The sequence below is a fragment of the Pseudophryne corroboree genome, chromosome 5 (assembly GCF_028390025.1).
Source record: "Pseudophryne corroboree isolate aPseCor3 chromosome 5, aPseCor3.hap2, whole genome shotgun sequence".
NCBI lineage: Eukaryota > Metazoa > Chordata > Amphibia > Anura > Myobatrachidae > Pseudophryne > Pseudophryne corroboree.
Genome location: NC_086448.1, coordinates 137,578,722 through 137,594,788, shown reverse-complemented (window position 1 = coordinate 137,594,788; position 16,067 = coordinate 137,578,722). Strand labels below are relative to the sequence as shown.

Here is a 16,067-nt window from a genome sequence, read left to right as displayed (position 1 = left end):
TCTGGAGGAGGGGCATAGAGGGAGGAGCCAGTGCACACCAGATAGTACCTAATCTTTCTTTTAGAGTGCCCAGTCTCCAGCGGAGCCCGTCTATTCCCCATGGTCCTTACGGAGTTCCCAGCATCCACTAGGACGTCAGAGAAACATGATTTAATAGCTTGAAGTTTCATTTTGTCAGCAGCTGGAAGAATATAAGGTGTTTATTTACTAATGTGCAGGATTATATAAGTGAAGATGTTGCCCATAGCAACCAATCAGATTCTAGCTATTATCTTCAAGAAGGTGCTCGATAAATGATAAGTAGAATTTGATTGGTTGCTATGGGCAACATCTATAAACCTGCACTTTAGTAAAATACCCCTATGACTCTAGAAACTTTTTATTGATGCATTTTCTATCATTTGCCTTCCAGTGATGCAATATTCACTATTAATAGATATGTACTAAGAAACAGGGATGTGCAGTCACCTCCCCTGTCATACTACTATTATAGTTTTGACTATAACAATTAATAGAATAATGCAAACAAGATACTACTAACTTACATATATCTTCTTTGTAGTATTCTACTGATTGTCACAGTTTCTGCAGAGGGAGGAGTCAGGGAGAATCCAGGCAGAAGCAGTGAGCAGCTCTGCCTCCTCTCCATATGTCAGACTGTGCCTGGAGCGGGGGGGGGGCAGCCAATAATGCTGTATAGAAAACGGAGCCAGTGAGGCTCTATTAGATCTGCCTCAGGAGGGGGTGTAGCCTGTGCTTTCACTTCCCTTCCTGGCTGCACAGTCACAGCAGCCTCTCTCCCCCCATGCTCCCCGCCCCCTTCTCATGCTGCCGATGGAAGAGCCAGCCCTGGGGACAGCCCAGCACCATTGTCAGTGGGGGAGAACCCAGGAGCAGCAGCAGCCAAGGACCCAGGAGCAGCAGCAGCTGCAGCAGCTGAGGATCCACTGGGAGCCTGACACAGCAGTATGTGCTCCCAGTACTCCTGCAGTGCATGGTGTAACCCAGCAACCGAATACTACAAGGTACTCTGCCCATCCTTCCCTTCCTCCTCTCACTCCATACAGTGCCCCCCCAGTACCATGTGTTATCCTATTCCTCCCAATGCCATGTGTTACCCTGTGCCCCCTAGGCCATGTGTTAACCAGTGCCCCCCTGTACTCTCCTTGCCATGTGTTACCCTATGTTACCCTGGGCCGGGTGTTATCCTAAGCCCCCCTTCCCCTGTGCCATGTGTTACCCTGTGTCCCCAGTGCAATGTATTAACTTGTGCCCCAATGTACCATGCATTACCCTGTGCCATGTTACCCTGTGCCCCCTATGCCATGTGTTAATCTCTGCCCCCCTTGCCATGTGTTACCCTATGTTAACCCATGCCAAAGCAAAACTGCTACTGCTTACACTCACATGCTGAGGGCCGCCCAGCACAGGGCAAGGCAGTTCAGCATGCTAATTGCCGCCCAGCAATGCGATTGCAAATCAATTACGATCGCATCGCAGAAATTGGCAGTTTGTGGAAGCCCTCTGCGCACCACCGCCATGTTTCTTATCGCAGGAAACACAGGCAGCCCCTAATTGGGCAGCCCCAAAACCGGCCATAACATGCCTGCGTTTCCTTCTCTCCTCCCCCACAACGCTGCGTCGCCACCCACTGAATACCCGCAGCCTATCACTTAAACTGAGTTTGCATCCTTCCGGTATGCGATCGCAATGTGAAAGTCCACATGCACTGGGGACTTTGCACCTGCACAGAAATTGCTGACGGCTGAAAAACATCCGTCAGCAAATTTAGCAGTTTTACAACTGCTACAGAATTAAGGTGGTCATTCAGAGTTGTTCGCTAGCTGCATTCGTTCGCTGTGCAGTGATGTGGCAAAAAATGGCACTTATGCGTATGCGGCGCAATGCGCACGCACAACGTACTATTACAATGAACAATGGTTTTTTACACAGGGTCTAGCGAAGCTTTTCAATTGCACTGCTGGCCGCAGAGTGATTACATGAAGTGGGCGTTTCTGGGTGTCAACTGAACGTTTTCAGGGAGTGTTCGAAAAAACGCAGGCGTGCCAGGAAAAACGAAGGCGTGGCTGGGCGAACGCAGGGCGTGTTTGTGACGTCTCAAAACAGGAACTGAACAGTCTGAAGTGATCGCAAGCGCTGAGTAGGTATTGAGCTACTCTAAAACTGCACAAAAAAACTTTGTAGCCGCTCTGCGATCCTTTCATTCGCACTTCTGCTAAGCTAAAATACACTCCCAGTGGGAGGTGGCATAGCGTTTGCATGGCTGTTAAAAATTGCTAGCGAACGAACAACTTGGAATGACCACCTAAGCCCTGTGATTGCTGCATATTGCTGTGCTGCTTGCAGATGGGATGGACTATATATAGGGTGGTATATGGGATAAATCTGGCTCTGAAACTAGCCAGTGCCTCCCCAGCCATTGACCTCACCCCATGTCACTGCTAAGAAACCATATAGAGCATAATTATCAACTCCCAATATTTCAAAATAAGCCCTCCACTCCACATATTTGGCAAAGCCTCCAATCAGTCCTAACCACAATGCAGTTTACTGTGGCTACACACCACAATAGGCCCCGCAGTTCAGACATCTGAAAAACTTGGCCATCCCACCAAGGCAAAACAGCTGGAGGTATGTGTATTCCAAATTATTTCTATAAACATAAAGCATAATACTGTATGAGCTTGATTTGAATTAATTTCTTTGAAAATCAATAAATAAACAAAAATAATTTTTTTTTAAGAGTACATTCCAGAGCCGCTGAACTAATTCTGCACGTGAAAGAAGAAGGGAGTTAAATCTAAAATACAATAAACTCCCTTGGAGGTTTAGCCATTAAGGAGGTCTCTACAGATCTGCACAATGGGGGTCATTCCGAGTTGTTCGCTCGTTGCCGATTTTCGCAACGGAGCGATTAAGGCAAAAATGCACATGCGCATGGTACGCAGCACGCATGCGCTAAGTATTTTAGCACAAAACTTAGTAGATTTACTCACGTCCGAACGAAGAATTTTCATCGTCGAAGTGATCGGAGTGTGATTGACAGGAAGTGGGTGTTTCTGAGTGGAAACTGACCGTTTTCTCTGAGTGTGCGGAAAAACGCAGGCGTGCCAGGATAAAACGCGGGAGTGGCTGGAGAAACGGAGGAGTGGCTGGCCGAACGCAGGGCGTGTTTGTGACGTCAAACCAGGAGAACGAAACGGGCTGAGCTGATCGCAGTGTAGGAGTAAGTCTCAAGCTACTCAGAAACTGCTAAGAATTATTTATTCGCAATTCTACTAATCTTTCGTTCGCTATTCTGCTAAGCTAAGATACACTCCCAGAGGGCAGCGGCCTAGCGTGTGCAATGCTGCTAAAAGCAGCTAGCGAGCGAACAACTCGAAATGAGGGCCAATGGGCCTGATTCATACAGCACTGTGCATTTTTGCACAGCGGGTGATTAGGTCCTAACTGCGCATGCGTATGCACCGCGCGCGCCGGACAACAACAAAGGGCCTCCTGGTCGCAGGATAGTGAAAAAAATCTGATCGCAAGGGCGTTCGCAAGTTGATTGACAGGAAGAGGCCACTTGTGGGTGGTAACTGACCGTTTACTGGGAGTGTCCAGAAAAATGCAGGCGTTCCCAAATGTTTTCGGGGAGAGTGTCTGACGTCACCTCCGGCCCCGATCAGCCTGTAGGAGTAAGTCCTGGGCTGCGCAGAGACTGGACACAGTGGATGTTAGCAGCTCGGCATACACATGCGATCGCACACTTGCATTTACACTCCCCCTGGAGGTGGCGACTATCTGAACGTAGGACAGCAAAGTTAGCAGCCCAGCGATTAGGTCTGAATCACCCCCCTATGACCACACACAGGAGATCAAGTTAAGTAAACCAGCTGTACATGTTAAATTGTCCATTTTTTATGCATTTGATTAAGTTGAGCTATTACCTACAAATGCACCGGCTATGGCTCTACAAATAAAGAAGGTTAATTTCTTGTGTTCTAAATTTTCTGTAGTGAAAATGGTTTTGTAGAGACCGATCTTTTTCTTTTTGACAGCAAAACAAACATATTTTATGGTTCTTATCGTTCTCCTAGACCCATTAGTAGTAAGAGTTCAGAGAGAAACAGAAATACCTGGTACGATAATATTACATTTTGAAATGCAATCTTTACTTTTCCAATTCATCACTATAGGAATAGCCGTGAGTGACTACTTTTCATAAATAAATCCACCAATATTTGTACAATTGGCAACTTAGACGTATATCTGATTTTGTTTTAAACTTCATTTTGAGGATGCTTTTAATGCTTAAGCTGATCTCAGTTATTTATTAGGTTTGGCAGAAAAACAGTTGATTGAATGTTTGCCATCTATACACAGAACTTTGTACAATTTCATTGATGCAAAATGCATTAATACTTTAGTATAACACTCCAGATGTTTATATCGTGCAGCACTTTCAAAACTACAGCTGAAGTGGACCGGGCTTGTTTATTTGATACTTAAAAATTACAGCCCCATTGGACATGCGGTAAAAGGTATATTTTTCAGAAACACAGAAAAACCATCAATTTGTCTGAAAGATGTGCTGAATTTCTATAAGCAGCAGTAATCATACAATAAATATGACATATTGAAGATTTGAGACACCAGTATGGTTAATAAGATTCTTATAGTAAGGGTGATCACCTCAAAGGTTGAATTAGACTAAGAATTTTTTTGTTTGTATCCTAGTTTGAGGTGGGTAGAGTATTTTTGTGGGACACAAAAAAGACAAATGGCAAACTTTAAGGTACTTAACCAAAGCCTGCCCAACCTAAACCAAGAACGGAACCACTTAATATACACTTATAAACTGAATTCTGTTGAAAAAAACGGTGAAGTCACATGATGCCAGTGATAGTCCAACAAAGTTCTATTATCTCTTTATGGTGTTAAACCTTGTCCTGAAATTTCTCCAACACTCTCTTCTCATCTATGCAATCGTGTATGTAGGACAAAGAAAAAAGAGGTGCAAAACTGTATTAACTCACTGTCACCCAGTGATTGGAAAATGGATGGTGATCCCAGATTAAAGAATAACTTTAGGGTGGTAAGAATCATGGCCCATATTTATTAAACCTTGGAGAGTGATAAATTGCATAGTGATAAAGTACCAACCAATTAGCTCCTAACTGTCATTTCCAAACACAACCTGTAACATGGCAGTTAGGAGCTGATTGGCTGGTACTTTATCACTATGCAATTTATCACTCTCTAGGCCCATATATTATATGTAACAGTGGTCGAAGTGGGGCGGTATACGGCGGTATGGTATACCGCCACTTCTTCCACTGACCCGGAAATGCGGAACTGAAAGTGCAGCAGGAGGCGAGGGAAGTGGCCATCCTGTGGCACATGTTGCTCCCCGTCCCTGCGCGGTGGCCGGCGGCTGTGTAGAGCGCTGTATTAGCTCACAGCCTCTCACTGCCGCCCGCCGCTCACCGCCGCCAGCAGCCCGACGCTCACCGCCGCCAGCAGCCCACCGCTCACTGCTGCCATCCACCAGCAACAAATGAGGTAATGTTCCCTGCTGTCACCTCTCTCCCTGTCGTTACCTTCCCTGTCCCTACTGTCACTCTCTCTCCCCCAGCTGTCACTGTCGTCACTCTCTCTCTCCCAGCTGTCACTGTCATCACTCTCTCTCTCCCTGCTGTCACTGTTGTCACTCTCTCTCCCTGTCGTCACTCTCTCCCTGTCGTCACTCTCCCTGTCGTCACTGTCATCACTCTCTCTCCCTGTCGTCACTGTCGTCACTCTCTCTCCCTGTCGTCACTCTCTCTCTCCCTGTTGTCACTCTGGCTGTCCCTGCTGTCACAATTTCAGCTCATTCAGTGTGCTATAATGTGAATTTCGGCTCATTCAGTGTGCTATAATGTGAATTTCGGCTCATTCAGTGTGCTATAATGTGAATTTTGGCTCATTCAGTGTGCTACAATGTGAGTTTTGGCTCATTCACTGTGCTACAATGTGAATTTCGGCTCATTCAGTGTGCTACAATGTGAATGTCGGCTCATTCAGTGTGCTACAATGTGAATTTCGGCTCATTCAGTGTGCTACAATGTGAATTTCGGCTCATTCAGTGTGCTACAATGTGAATTTTGGATCATTCAGTGTGCTATAATGTGAATTTAGGCTCATTCAGTGTGCTATAATGTAAATTTTGGCTCATTCAGTGTGCTACAATGTGAATTTCGGCTCATTCAGTGTGTGCTATAATGTGAATTTCGGCACATTCAGTGTGCTACAAGGTGAGTTTCGGCTCGTACTGTGTGCTACAATGTGAGTTTCGGCTCGTACCGTGTGCTACAATGTGAATGTCGGCTCATTCAGTGTGCTACAAGGTGAGTTTCGGCTCGTACTGTGTGCTACAATGTGAGTTTCGGCTCGTACCGTGTGCTACAATGTGAATTTTGGCTCGTACCGTGTGCTATAATGTGAATTTCGGCTCGTACCGTGTGCTATAATGTGAATTTCGGCTTGTACCGTGTGCTATAATGTGAAAGGGGCACCAGTACTAGATAGTATAAGGGGTTCTACTACACAGGACACGAGCCCTTTTGGGTGACCACGCTCCCTTTTGGGGGTTACCACGCCCCCTTTTCTGGAGCGAAGGCGTGCGCATAATTACGTCCTTTACTTTTGCATACCCCCACTTCAAAATTTCCACTTCGACCACTGATATGTAATATTATATTTAAAGAGCATTAGTTTATTGATAATGCAGGGTGTGTAGGGGGCCCACACTGCACACCCTGCACCCATATAATATACTTACCTCTCTGCCATCTCTGAGTTCCATGCAGAGAAACAGAAATCACCAGGAAAATGGTGCAGTGTGCATTGGAGAGGTCCCCAGGAACAAGGCGCAGATGCCATGTTCCCGGAGACATGCACATGTTCAAACTCATCCAGTGTGCATGGGCTAGCGATGAGTGGTGACCGCTGATGCATGCTCCCGCACAGAGCCGTAACTAGCTATGGGCGAGAGGGTCTTTGCACACAGCGCAATGCGCTGTGAGGCAGAAAAATCTCTGCAGGCACCCGCCGGGCTACGCTACACTACCACCCACCAGCCAGCGCCGTCATTTACTGTAGCTACAGTGCAGCCCGAGGAGAGGAGTGCCGGAGTCCCGACTCCCTCCCTCTTTCACTGACGATGCGGGCAGATGGTTGGTTTGTGGTGTGGCTGACAGGTGCTCGGCGGCTCCGCTCTGGTTGCTAGCTGTGATCGGAGCTCTCAGCCCAGCTCCGATCGCGCTGCAACAGAGACAGTGGGGGCAGAACAAGCTACAATGAAGTGCCCGCGGCATTATGCAAGACAGCCAAGTACTAATGAGTCGGCCTGACTCATTGGTACTTGACAGGCGACGTACTGGCCGTCACAATCAGGGAGGAGGTGAGGTAGCCGTCCGGTCCGCCGGAGGAGAGGACCTTTCTATCCCCTTCCCTATCCTCCCCCGGGTACAATCAGGGAGTATGGGACGTTTTGTGCTTCCTGTTCAGCTGGCTGCTGGGGGCTGACCCGTCCCTCCCCTCTCTCACACAAGCTGGGAAAAGGGGGTGGGGGTCCAACTGCTATCATGGTCCCCCCCATCCCAGCGGCAGCTGTTGCTGCAGGCAGACACTGAGTATGTAGGAGGGGAGGGGAGCGCCGTGATTTGCGGGTATATAGGGGGCGGGGCTTAATGCCGTGAAGAGCCCGCCCCCATGAGAGACTTGTGGATGTGCTGTAGTGAGTAGGGTAACTCTAATGCTGGCTTCCCCCCTTTCCTTCTCTCTCTGACTGACCTTGCCTTTCTCTCTTTCTCTTCATAATACTATCTCTCTCCCCTCTCATCCATTTCTCCCTGACACCCCAGGGCCGTAACTAGGTATGGGCAGATGGTGCCGTGGGCGCACCATCCACATCCACCACCACTGGCCGCCATCAAATGCCTCGCTCCCTGCCAGCGCCGTAACTATGTGTGTGCAGAAGGGGCATTGCCCACAGCGCACACCTAGTTAGAGCGCATATTCCCGCTGCGCTCCCACTGGCCGGGCCGTCCCTGTCTAATGCTCCCGCGGCCCGCCCCTTCTCCCGTGGCACCGCCGTCCATGTACTCCCTGGCACACGAGCGGTGGCTATCAGGTCCTCCTCTGGCTCCATATGCGCCGAGCCCGGAGTGGCTGCAATGGAGGAGTGGCGGGGCTACTGTTCACCGGCAGTGATTAGCAGAGATAACGTTATAAGAGAAAGGCAGCGCCGGGCGCCTGGAGAGGTAGGTAAGCATGGAGAAGAGTGCCCGGAGCGGTAATAGGCCATTTAGCGCTGTGGACTAGCTTAGTACATCCCACCCTATAATGTGTAAAAAGGGGAATCTGTCTGCCATAATGTGTAAAAAAGGGGACTCTGTCTGCCGTAATGTATAAAATGGGGACGCTGTCTGCCATAATGTGTAAAAAGGGGACGCTGTCTGCCGTAATGTGTAAAAAGGGGGACTGTCTGCCGTAATGTGTAAAAAGGGGATGCTGTCTGCCGTAATGTGTAAAAAGGGGGACGATGTCTGCCGTGATGTCTAAAAAGGGGGACGCTGTCTGCCGTAATGTGTAAAAAGGGGACGCTGTCTGCCGTAATGTGTAAAAAGGGGGCGCTGTCTGCCATAATGTGTAAAAAGGGGGACGCTGTTTGCCGTAATGTCTAAAAAGGGGGACGCTGTCTGCCGTAATGTGTAAAAAGAGGACGCTGTCTGCCGTAATGTGTAAAAAGGGGCTCTACCTGGTGTAGTGGCGCTACCGTGCGGCGTAATTTGAATAATGGAGACTACTGTGCGCCATTATATGAATTGGTATTATTTTGTGGCCACGCCCCTATATATTTTGCGCGCGCCTATGGTGCGCACTGCCGCCGGTTTACTTTATGGGGGGAGGGCGCCAATGCCATTTCTTGCACACAGCGCTAAATTGTCTAGTTACGGCACTGCTCCCGCATCATCGCAAGCTGCCGCCGTCCGTCGTGCTGTTTGTAAAGTGCTCCACCCCCGTGAACAGCGCTGGCTCAGGGAAAATAGCTTAGTGTGTATGCACTGAGCTATTTTCCTGCCAGCGATGTCCACGATCATCGCTGTGCATACATGCTGGGCTGGGTTTTTGCCCAGTGTGTATGCACCTTAAGAAAGAAAAAAAATACTATCAAAAATAAGCAGCTCACCAACACGTTCTTAATTTAATGATACATTAATGAATAACAGTTTCTCATGCTGTGACCCCAATGTTCTGTAGCCTACAGATATAGTTGAAGCAATCACACACTTCTGCAGTTTTAGAAAATAAAAAATGTCTGGAATTTATAAAGCAGCACAGACATTACTAGCTGCCTCAACACTCTGATCTGCAGACGGGATACGGTTGTTAGGTCGACACAGCTTAGGTCAACAGTCATTAGGTTGACCACTGAAGGTCGACATGCATTAGGTCGACATGGTCAATAGGTCGACATAATCATTAGGTTGATGTGTACTAGGTCAACAGGTCAGAAGGTCGACATGAGTTTTTCACTTTTTCTTTCTTTAAGTTTTTGGATTTTTTCATACTTAATGATCCACGTGGACTACGATTGGAACGGTGCGAGTGGACACGGTGCACTGATTGGGGTACCCCGTCACTTTACAAAGAAAACGACGCCCAAAAAAGTTTTAAAAAAATGTCGACCTTTTGACCTGTTGACTTAGTACATGTCGACCTAATGACCATGTCGACCTATTGTCCCTGTCGACCTAATGCATGTCGACCTTCCATGGTCGACCTAATGACTGTCGACCTAAGTTGAGTCGACCCATGCCCCTGCAGACATACAGTATCTATATACTGTGGCAACCGAGACATAACTGAACAGACTCCTGAGCATATTTTAGCATACTGTACAATATATATACAATATACAGTATATACTGTACAACACATTTATATGATTTCATTAATTGGATATTGTGGAACAATTTTTTATGGCTATATGGCAGAGAATTGTCCATAAAATTGTGATTTTACACCAGGATAAATAACTGTGATTGTCACATGTACTTGAATATATTTTTAGCAGCTCCCCTTCCAAGTGAAAATACAGCTGTGCACATATTTTGCATAATAATATACAGTACTTATTCACACCTATGTAAATATACTGCAAACATACATATTCACTGTATTTCCAAATGCATCCAAGTGGAAGATCTCTGTTTCCACGGTGTCTGTATTGTGTTGGTTTTCTGTTTGTCAAGAATGATGTGTTTTGCTTACTTTCCCTTAGACATTTACATGCTTATGAAATAAAAAAACAAGTTATCTGTAAAAATATGCAAGCTTATACTGTACATATGTTGCATTAATCCTTAAAACACAAAAACAATCTTTAAAATTCAAAATAATAAGTTATAACAAGACGAGTACATAAAAGTAAGTTTGATGATAATGTATAAATAACAAACTCACAGGGCTGGACTATCCATGGCAAAAGGGCCGATGGCCTGATTGGCCAGTCATCCCACATGACGCACACAGAGACTGGGGCTGGCCGAGCAGCTCTGCCTCCAGGCATTCTGCTTGGCCACCTGGCCTAAAGAGAGACAGGGGGGTCCTGCAAGGCCTTGTGACTCATGACATGCCCACTTAAGTCTTGATCATGCCCCCTTGTCATGCATACAGGAGACTACCAGGGTTGTCTAAGACCCCCAGTCTGTCCCTGTAAACTCATGTATACCGTTATACATGTAATGACTGGCAGTGGTCATTACATGTAGCATTACATGGAAAAATTATAATATTGCATGTCATGCAGCATTACATGGAAAAATTATAATATTGCATGTATAAATAATGTGCAAATGCAGTTCTAGGGGCTGATGCAGATTTAAATGCAAGACTAGTTCGCAGTGATTGCTCAAGCATTAAATTATGAACTGCGTGTATGGTACTTAATGCTTATATACGCCTGTATGGAGAGTTATACTGTATGTATATATGCATCAGTGGCAGATACCGGAGGTGGGGCGATCGCCTCAAAGTAAGGCTTCTCACCTGTCCACTACCGCTGACCGCTGTATAACAGACAAACATTGTCAGTTGCTCGGTCATTCCTGGAGATAATTATATATCAGGTGCTAGATAGGGGGAGGGGTCACAGACAAACAGCAGACAGAGAGGGGGGGACTTTTTCCCCCTGGTATCCCCCCAGCACACTAAAAAATTACCTGTAACCATACCTGAACCTATCTGGTAATAGAATTTCAGAGAAATTGGTCGCATGCGTTTGCAAAGACATGTTTAGCTGCTGAGCCTCGCCAAGGCTTCTCCAATATCAGCAGTCCTAACACTACATAACAGCAGTGCCCACATAGGGCCATGTGATTTGTCTACAGTAAAGCCTGATGATAAAGGATCATACTAAAACAGAATCTGGACCCAAAGCTCATTTGTCCCTATAGAATACAGGTGTATGGCCAATGACCAAAATAGAACTTGCAGGCCTCATGACTCAGTATCACCCTTTCTGTAAAAGTTGCGAATAGTTCCTCTGTACGCACCTTGCATTTGGCAGAGGAATCTGTGATCCCTGTAACTTACTGTAGTGATCTGTTTACCATACTTTGACTGAAGCCCAGCAGCAACAGAGCAAGTAAAACACCCCCCTGTGTATATATGCTAATTTATGAAGACAAGTTGTTTATGTTGCCAGATTTAACTCAAGAAATTAGGCGGCTGTTCTGTGAATGGATTTAATTATATTGTATAAATAAACACATACCTGCTAAATACAAAATCTTTCAGCGCCATTTTTCCTTAATTTTTTTATTTATTTTTTTAACAAAGGGCACATGGGTATCCACTGTGGGAATGCATTTTCACGATGAACTGCACAGAGAATTGTGTACTGTACCATCATCAGGGACTAAATGTACATTCTCCATGCTGCAGGGTGACGGGACCACTAAATACTGATTAAGGGGATCATTCCGACCCATTCGCACGCTGCAGTTCAATGCGCATCGCTAGCGCGATCGAAAGAAGATTGACAGCAAGGAGGCGTTCCGGGGTGGATACTTTCCGTTTTCCGGGCTTGGAGATCCGAACGCAGGCATGTCCAGGCGTTTGGAGGGCAGTTGCCTGACGTCAATTCCGGGACCTTCGTCGCTGGATCCATCGCACAGGGTAAGTAACTACAGGGCTAGTCTTGTTCAGCACAAAACTTTTTTTAAATAGCAGGGCTGCACAAGCGATCGCAGCCCTGCTATGCTAAAATACACTTCCCCATAGGCGGCGTCTAGTTGATCGCATGAGCAGCAAAAAGTTGCTACGTGTGATCAACTTGGAATGACCCACTTAATCCAATTGTATGGGGCAACGGAACATATTGGTTTGTAAAATTAAATGTTAAAAGATAAAATTTTAATAAATAATAGATGGCTCTATACTCACAACTCTAAACTGTTGGGGAATAAAGCAGACTGTCAGTCTGATATGAATGAGGTGTCTTTAAAAGTGGACACTCGGGTGACATATATTGTTATCTTTGTCAGTCTCATACAATGCCAAAGCTAAGGATATATTTTACAGACGTCTATGCAAGTATCCTCGCCACTCACATATTATAGTAAATCTTCATCACTGGTGTCTCCTCAGTATTAATCATAAGTATAGCCCCTAAGGGATGCAGTCATTATGAATATGTCGACGGTAACACCGTCGGCAGCACTATGCTGACGCCAATTATGACTTAGGGGGTCATTCCGAGTTGTTCGTGCGCTAGCTGTTTTTAGCAGCCGTGCAAACGCTATGCCGCCTCCCACTGGGAGTGTATTTTAGCTTAGCAGAAATACGAACGAAAGGATCGCAGAGCGGCTACAAAATAATTTTGTGCAGTTTCAGAGTAGCTTCAGACCTACTCAGTGCTTGCGATCACTTCAGACTGTTCAGTTCCTTTTTTGACGTCACGAATACGCCCTGCGTTCGCCCAGCCACGCCTGCGTTTTTCCTGGCACGCCTGCATTTTTTCGAACACTCCCTGAAAACGGTCAGTTGCCACCCAGAAACGCCCACTTCATGTCAATCACTCTGCGGCCACCAGTGCGACTGAAAAGTTTCGCTAGACCTTGTGTGAAACTACATCGGCCGTTGTGAAAGTACGTCGCGCGTGCGCATTGCGCCACATACGCATGTGCAGAAGTGCCTTTTTTTTCATCATGGCTGCACAGCGAACATTTTCTGCTAGCGAACAACTCGGAATTACCCCCTATATTAGCAGTAACAGGATAAATACAGTATAATCTTCTAGTCTTCTACTCCATGTAAAATTGGCTTTTCATACAAACTGAAGCAGAATCCCACCTTATATTGAATTTATGGTTATTATGTTTTGTGTTTAAAACAATTCCCTTCACTATCAAAGCAATGTATTTCTGGTTCCATGAAGTCTCTGTGCATTTGCAGAATGAGTATTTGTAGAATACATTTTGGAGATTGCTCATGTGATATATATTCCAGAATCCGTGCACATAATAATCTGTTACTGAACCACTGCGGTTTGTTACTGCGGAGTTCCATAAGTGTCCTGGCTTGTTATTCCTCAGCATATCATTGTTATGTGTTAGCTTTTAAATCATTCAGCTTTCCCCATACAAGCTGCATTATACGTTGTAGGGATTCAGATTAGTGTTCTATAAAATTGAGTGGGAACAATACTCCTCTTCAACACCAGCTGTACAATTTTATATAACACTTAATACTGAACTGAGTGAGATTAAATCCAGTCTGTCAGTGTATTGTGGCCTACCCTTTTGCAGGAACTGTTGTTCTTGGAACAGCCTTTACCATTTTACTATCTACTGACAGAAATTAATTGTGAAGGCCTTACAGAACAATTTATCAACAACCTTTTGAATTCACACTTTTTTCAGACTTCATATCTGTGGACTACAGAGCCTGTCTCTCCATGTCAGGATGTCAGCGAAATGCAGAAAATGACCAGGGTGGACTCATGGGAACAGCTGATCTTAGATATGTATGGTAAGGTTGATCTCCTCAAGGACTAGTCTTGAAGGGAGCTGAAAGAGCCCAGATCAGTCTTCTGACTGATCACATTGGTAACGTAAACACAGATGCAGCACAAAAACAGACCAACCCTTAAAAAGGAAGTATGCCAAAAACATTACAATTAGCACACAGCGAGGCACAGTGCTGGAACAGCCTCTTGGAAATAAACAAAATCTTTCTAACATAATGACTGGAACTAACAATATATATTTTTTTTAATGACAAAGTAATGGAGACAAATATTGTACAATGTATATGGCAAGGAAATTGGTGAAGTCTTCAAATGTTGTGGAACTACAACTCCCAGAGTGTTCTACTAACTGCACTACAGCTTTCGTCATTACCAGCATAAAACATACTTACCTACTCTCCCGGAAGCTGCAGGAGGCTCCCGTTTTTTTGGGGTAGCCCCCCGCACCCCCGGAAGAGTGGCCAGGTCTCCCACATCCTGCTCGCACCCTAGTGATGCGAGCAGGATGGAGAGATAACCTCCCGCATTCGCGGGTCCATCGGGTGGAGAAGGGGTTAAAATGACGCAAATCGCGGCATTTTCTGATGCGGGGGTGGGTCTTAGTGATGTCACAGCCCGGCTCCGCCCCCCGAAGACACCTGCAGCGTCTCGTCTCCGGGCTTCTCCCGGATAGGAGAAATACAATGTAGGTAAGTATGGCATAAAATCCATGAGGTTTTCTCACAGTTAAGAGTGAATGTTAAAAAAAAAAAGAATAATTTTGCTTTATCTTAGATATTCTCTGTTCCTCAACTGCCTTTCTGGAATACAAACTTTGTGCAAAAGTCTTAGGCAGGTATGGAAAAAAAATGCTGCAAAGTAAGAATGCTTTACAAAATAGAAGTCTATTTTTATCAATTAACAAAATGCTAAAGTGAATGAACAGAAGATAAATCTAAAGCAAATCAATATTTGGTGTGACCACCCTTTGCCTTCAAAACATAATTTTCATATGTAGATTGAAGCATAGTCATTAACTGAAACAGAAACAGCTGTGTATTGTAGGAAGCTTAAAACTGGGCGAGGAACAGCAGAACTGCTACAAAGGTGAGGTTCTGGAAGACAGCTTCATGTCACAGGTCATACACCATGTCAAGACTGAGCACAACAGGACACAAGGTAGTTATACTGCATCAGCAAGGTCTCTCCCAGGCAAAGATTTCAAGGTAGACTAGGGTTTCAAGATTTTTTTGAAGAGGTACAAAGAAACAGGTAACACTGAGGACTGCAGACACAGGGTCAGACAAGGAAACTTAGTGCATCAGATGAAAAACTTATTATGCTTACTTCCCTTTGAAAATGGAAGATGTCCAGTAGTACCATCAGCTCAGAACTGGCAGAAACCAGTGGGACCCAGGTACACCCATCAACTGTTCAGAGAAGTCTGGCAAGAAGTGGCCTTCATGAAAGAATTGCATCCAAAAAGTCATACCTTTCGACGTGGAAACAAGGCCAAGCAACTCAACTATTCACGAAAACACAGGAACTGGGGTGCAGAAAAATGGCAGCAGGTGCTCTGGACTGAGGAGTCAACATTTTAAATAATGGCTGTAACACAAGGTAGCTTGTTTGCCGAAGGGCTGGAGAGCGGTACAATAATGAGTGTCTACAGGCAACAGTGAAGCATGGTGGAGGTTCCTTGCAGGTTTGGGGCTGCATTTCAGAAAATGGATTTGGTGGTTTGGTAAAGTGTCCTCAATGCTGAGAAATACAGGCAAGTACTTACCCATCATGCAGTACCATCAGGGATGTGTCTGATTCGCTCCAAATTTATTCTGCAATAGGACAACGAGCCCAACATACAGAAAATGCCATTAAGAAATATCTTCAGCGTAAAGAAGAAATAGGAGTTCTGGAAGTGATGATATGGCAGCCACAGAGCCCTGATATCAACATCATCAGGTCTGTCTGGTTTTACATGTAGAGACAGAATGATGAGAGCAAG

At 45.6% G+C, this 16,067-nt stretch overlaps 1 long non-coding RNA gene across 1 annotated transcript; it reads left to right on the top strand.

Moving 5' to 3' along the window:
- Window positions 1-838: 838 nt before the first annotated feature.
- On the top strand, window positions 839-14,255 carry LOC134928860 (uncharacterized). Its single transcript, XR_010178075.1, has 3 exons — window positions 839-1,025; window positions 11,998-12,231; window positions 13,977-14,255. It is a non-coding gene; the product is annotated as an uncharacterized LOC134928860 (long non-coding RNA).
- Window positions 14,256-16,067: the final 1,812 nt, after the last annotated feature.